We start from the raw sequence: 5,766 nt of genomic DNA, 5'->3' as shown, positions 1-5,766 counted from the left end.
AGGCAGTGAAGGGGACATAAAGATTTTACAGACGGATATAGATAGGATAGGAGATTGGGCCGTAATTTGGCAGACTGGGTTTATGTGTGAAGTCATCCATTTTGGCCAAAAAAATAGAAAGACAAATTATCCAAATGGAAAGCAGATTCAAAATGTGTCTGCGCAGAGGGATCTGGGTGTCAGTGTTCATGAATCACAGAAAGTCGGTTTGCAGGCACAGCGTGTAATTAAAAAGGCAAATGGAATGTTAGCATTTATTGCAACAGGACTGGAGTATCGTAAAATTTACAGTGCAGAAGGAAGCCATTCGGCCCATCGAGTCTGCACCAGTTTTTGGAAAGAGCACTCCACTCAAGCATACACCTCCTCCACCCCATCCACTTAACCCAGTAACTCCAATTAACGTTTTTGTTTGTGGCAATTTATCACGGCCAATCCCTCTAACCCGCAAATCTTTGGACTGTGGGAGGAAAACGGAGCACTCGGAGGAAACCCATGCACACACGGGGAGAACGTGCAGACTACATAGACAGTGACCCAAGCTGGGATTCGAACCTGCACACACGGGGAGAACGTGCAGACTACATAGACAGTGACCCAAGCTGGGATTCGAACCTGGGACCCTGGAGCTGTGAAGCAACTGTGCTAACCACTATGCTACCGTGCTGCCCATATAAAAGTAGAGAAGTGTTGTTGCAATTGTATAGGGTGTTGGTGAGACCACATCTGGAGTATTGTGCCCAGTTTTGGTCTCCTTATTTGAGGAAGGATGTGGTGGCATTGGAGGCAGTTCAGGGGAGGGTCACCAGATTGATTCCGGGGATGAAAGGGTTGACGGATGAGGAGAGATTAAACAGTTTGGGTTTATACTCGCTGGAGTTTAGAAGGATGAGAGGGGATCTGATCGAGGTGTATAAAATACTAAATGGGATTGATAAAGTAAACGTTCCCCCTCGTGGGGTAATCTAGAACGAGAGTCACAGATATAGGTTGAGAGGCGGTAGATTTAGAACTGAGATGAGGAGCTACTTCTCGCAGAGGGTGGTGAATTTGTGGAACTTGCTGCCCCATAGTGCGATGGAATCGGAGTCATTAAATGTTTTCAAGAGATAGATATATTTCTGATTTAAATATCAGGTTAAAGGGATTTGGGGAACAGGTGGGGAGGTGGATTTGAGACCAGGAAGAGATCAGCCAGGATCTGATTGAATGGCGGAGCAGGGTCAAAGGGCTGATTGCCGTCTTCTGCTCCTAATTCATAGAATTTACAGTGCAGAAGGAGGCCATTCGGCCCATCGAGTCTGCACCGGCTCTTGGAAAGAGCACCCTACCCAAGGTCAACACCTCCACCCTATCCCCATAACCCCACCCAACACTAAGGCCAATTTTGGACACTAAGGGCAATTTATCATGGCCAATCCACCTAACCTGCACATCTTTGGACAGTGGGAGGAAACCGGAGTGCCCGGAGGAAACCCACACAGACACGGGGAGGACGTGCAGACTCCGCACAGACAGTGACCCAAGCCAGGAATCGAACCTGGGACCCCGGAGCTGTGAAGCAAGTGTGCTATCCACAATGTTACCGTGCTGCCCTTCCTATTAATAATAATAATAATAATAATCACTTATTGTCACAAGTAGGCTGCAATGAAGTTACTGTGAAAAGCCCCTAGTCGCCACATTCCGGCACCTGTTTGGGGAGGCCGGTACGGGTATTGAACCGTGCTGCTGGCCTTGTTCTCCATCACAAGCCAGCTGTTTAGCCCACTGTGCTATTGGAGGTAGGAGTGAAGATGCAGAATTGGGGTTTAGAGTTACAAGGGTTGGGTTACCGAAGGACATGGAGTCAAGAGGGGGAGGTTAGATTGTTGGCAGTTACAAGTCGTGAAACTTGGTTATCGAAGAACATCTCATATTTAGATGACGTCTTTAACGTAATCAAATGTCCCAAATTGCTTCTCAGGAGCATTAGAAAAATATTAGGTTAGATGATCAAAAGTTTGATCAAAGAGAGATGGGAGTGTGTTAATGGAGTGGAGTACAGTGAGGTAGGTGTTGTGAGGGTATTCCAGAGCTTGGGGCCTTGGCCATTGAATGTGCAGCCACAACTGGTGGGGCAACGAAAATGAGGGACGTACAGGAGGGAGAATGCAGGTATCGCAGCTGGAGAAGATTATGGGGTTTTGAAGGGGAAAGGCCATGGGGGGGAATTGAAGGATGAAAATTTTCAAATCAAGATGTTACTTGACCAGGAAACAATGTGGGTACGTGAGCAGAGGGTTATAGGTGGACAGCACTTGCTGCGAGTTGACAGGGGCAGCAAAGTTTTGGATGACCAGGTTTACAGAGACACGAGCCAGGGGTGCATTGGAATAGTGAAGCCAGAGGAACAACAGTGTGATCGAAGGTTTCAGCGGCAGCAGAGCGGAGGCAAGGCTCTCCTAACCGTGGGAGGTTGGTGGTGGGGGTTAGATGATTCTGGAATAATAGGAAGTTTGGAGGAAGCAAGATAGCTCCACAAATACAAAATACTGCAGATGCTGGAAATCTGATCTACAAACAGAAATCTGGAAAAACCCAGTAGGTCAGTTAGCATAATTAACATATCAGGTTGATGAACTGAAAGCTAGGGGAAATATGGACGGCACGGTGGCACAGTGGTTAGCACTGTTGCTTCACAGCGCCAGGGTCCCAGGTTCGATTCCCTGCTGGGTCACTATCTGTGCGGAGTCTGCACGTTCTCCCAGTGTCTGCGTGGGTTTCCTCCGGGTGCTCTGGTTTCCTCCCACAGTGCCCAAAGACTTAGGTGAATTGTTAGGTGAATTGGACACTCTGCATTCTCCCTCAGTGTACCCGAACAGGTGCCGGAATGTGGCGACGAGGGGCTTTTCACAGTAACTTCATTACAGTGTTAATGTAAGCCTACTTGTGACAATAAAGATTATATTATATCTGGAGTTGATTTTATTTAGATAGATGAATCAGCACAATTTGGGGTAGCACGGTGGCGCCGAGATTAGCACTGCTGCCTTACAGCACCAGGGACCCGGGTTCGATTCCAGCCTCGGGCGACTGTCTACATGGAGTTTACACGTTCGTCCCGTGTCTGCGTGGGTTTTCGCCGGATGCTCCGGAGTCCATATCCGGATTGGATATGCTAAAATTGTTCCTCGGTGGAGTCACAGGGACAGGATGGGGCCTAGGTAGGGTCAGTGCAGACTCAATGGGCTGAATGGCCTCCTTCTGCACCGGAGGGATTTTATGAAACTTTCAGTTCAATGTATCCCCGGTCCCACACATCCAGCTTTTGAGTGGGGTTCAATTCCATTTTCGACCTTCTGAGTCGCTATGACTGAAGATCTCAGAGGTTTATCTGCCACTGGTACTTTAGAGAGGTGTAAATATTTGTCTTGCTCGGAGCTGTGGTTTATTATGTTCAATCGCACTTTGATTGCTTGTTTGCTGCTGTCCGGTGTAATATTGCTCAAGGTCAGATTGCAGTGCAGAGAAAATGTCAGCGGAAAGCAGCAGATCAACCAATGATGAAAATGAATTTTCCAGTGATGAACATCAGTGATTGCATTATTGTCCCCTCTAGTTTCTGAGGTGGTTAGCTGCCATGTTGTACTGCTCCAGTATGCATAATGAAGTTGCTGCAATGACACCACTCCAGAGGGAGTGTCAGAATAATGTGCAGTGATGAACGAACAACGTTACTGTCGGGAGAAATCCACAGCAAGTCAATCAGCATCCCAAAGGAAAGCTGCCAATTGTTTGAAAATGCTGCATCATCTCAGTCAGTCTCGGACCGGCTCTGCACCTGTCCATCCACTTGCTGTGAAATTCCAGTTCATTGCTCAGCTTTATCTTCATTATTATTGACAACACAACCAGTTGGGCAGCTTCTTACAGCAGACTCGTCGTAACTGACGCTGTGGCATGTGCAGTGCACCATAAAATGAGCAAGGGAGCAATGGAAGAGTAGCACAGCACAAATCGAGCATCTTAACTACAGCAACACCATAACCAGCGTAACAAAAACATTTTTATTTCAGCAAAGCAGCACTAATTCTCTCATCACTCTGGGAACATGTCATTGAACAGTGGCAGTGATGGTGAGGAGGGGGGGGGGGGCGGAGAAAGAGAGAGAAGGGGAAAAGAGAGAGAGAGAGAAGATAAATAGAGAGAGAAGGGGAAAAGAGAGAGAGAAGGGGAAAAGGGAGAGAGAGAGGAGGAAAGAGAGAGAGAAGGGGGAAGAGAGAGAGAGAAGGGGGAAAGAGAGAGAGGGGGAAGAGAGGGGGAGGGGTGAAAGAGAGAGGGAAGAGAGAGGGTGGGGGAAAGAGAGAAGGGGAGGGGGAAAGAGAGAGGGGGAAAGAGAGCGGGGAGGGGGAAAGAGAGGGGGAGGGGGAAAGAGAGGGGGAGGGGGAAAGAGAGGGGGAGGGGGAAAGAGAGGGGGAGGGGGAAAGAGAGGGGGAGGGGGAAAGAGAGGGGGAGGGGGAAAGAGAGGGGGAGGGGGAAAGAGAGAGGGGGAGGGGGAAAGAGAGAGGGGGAGGGGGAAAGAGAGAGGGGGAGGGGGAAAGAGAGAGGGGGAGGGGGAAAGAGAGAGGGGGAGGGGGAAAGAGAGAGGGGGAGGGGGAAAGAGAGAGGGGGAGGGGGAAAGAGAGAGGGGGAGGGGGAAAGAGAGAGGGGGAGGGGGAAAGAGAGAGGGGGAGGGGGAAAGAGAGAGGGGGAGGGGGAAAGAGAGAGGGGGAGGGGGAAAGAGAGAGGGGGAGGGGGAAAGAGAGAGGGGGAGGGGGAAAGAGAGAGGGGGAGGGGGAAAGAGAGAGGGGGAGGGGGAAAGAGAGAGGGGGAGGGGGAAAGAGAGAGGGGGAGGGGGAAAGAGAGAGGGGGAGGGGGAAAGAGAGAGGGGGAGGGGGAAAGAGAGAGGGGGAGGGGGAAAGAGAGAGGGGGAGGGGGAAAGAGAGAGGGGGAAGAAAGGATGCAAGTTGGAAGAGGGAGATGGGGGAAGGAGCCCGATTACTTGGGTTTTATGGGAACGCTCATTTTACTTTTGAGAAAGCAGTGAACAAGTTTTATTTGGGGCATGGTAGGTAGTTACGGGGGTGGGTTCCCCAAATTGGTGAAACCTGACATAGCCGCACTGTTTACATGAATTAATTGCATTTTTGACAGACAGATTTACACTCCAAAACCTGACAAATCCACTGGTGTCCGTGAACATCAAATCAGAGCCTGCAAGCCCCCTTTCCAGCTTTGCATTTCACAGTGGTCCAAATTATGACCATCAATGATTCACTTATTCGTGTTGTGTTGACGAAAGAATCACTTTTTTGTTTTAAAAGATAAGTGGAGCACTGCTGCGCAGTGTCCTCCTTCAGCTCATACTTAACTGGAGCTGTTAGAGAAATACTGTCTGAAGCACAATCTTGATGCAAATACCTGAGCTGTCCAAACGTTGTACCACAGCAGAAACAGCAACAGCCGATCTCTGTAGTTGCCACGCAAGTCATTGACCTGATTGAATGTTGCCCTCTCCTTGTCCATCCTCTTTTAAGGATCTGCATAGTTAAAATTGGGCAGAGGTAACAACAGGAAGATTCACGGAACACTGCACTTCCACTGCATTCCAACAAACATACAGACTGCTCTTAGTTATAGCCGAACAGGTAATTAATTCACAAGGTCACAGATCAACTCAACCAAAGATCAGTAAATGCTCCAAACACTTGGCCCAGGTCATTAACCAGTTGTCTGTCTGTCTCT

The 5,766-nt window shown here is 49.0% G+C and overlaps 1 long non-coding RNA gene across 1 annotated transcript; it reads right to left on the bottom strand.

The window, feature by feature from the left end:
• Positions 1–207: 207 nt before the first annotated feature.
• Positions 208–4,444, bottom strand: LOC140388651 (uncharacterized). The gene is made up of 2 exons (XR_011934237.1): positions 616–4,444; positions 208–555 (listed from the first exon to the last, which is right to left on the bottom strand). It is a non-coding gene; the product is annotated as an uncharacterized lncRNA (long non-coding RNA).
• Between the last annotated feature and the right edge of the window lie 1,322 nt (positions 4,445–5,766).

The sequence above is a fragment of the Scyliorhinus torazame genome, chromosome 13 (genome assembly GCF_047496885.1).
Source record: "Scyliorhinus torazame isolate Kashiwa2021f chromosome 13, sScyTor2.1, whole genome shotgun sequence".
Lineage (NCBI taxonomy): Eukaryota > Metazoa > Chordata > Chondrichthyes > Carcharhiniformes > Scyliorhinidae > Scyliorhinus > Scyliorhinus torazame.
The sequence above is the reverse complement of the archived record's forward strand: the minus strand, read 5'-3'. Positions and strand labels throughout refer to the sequence as shown.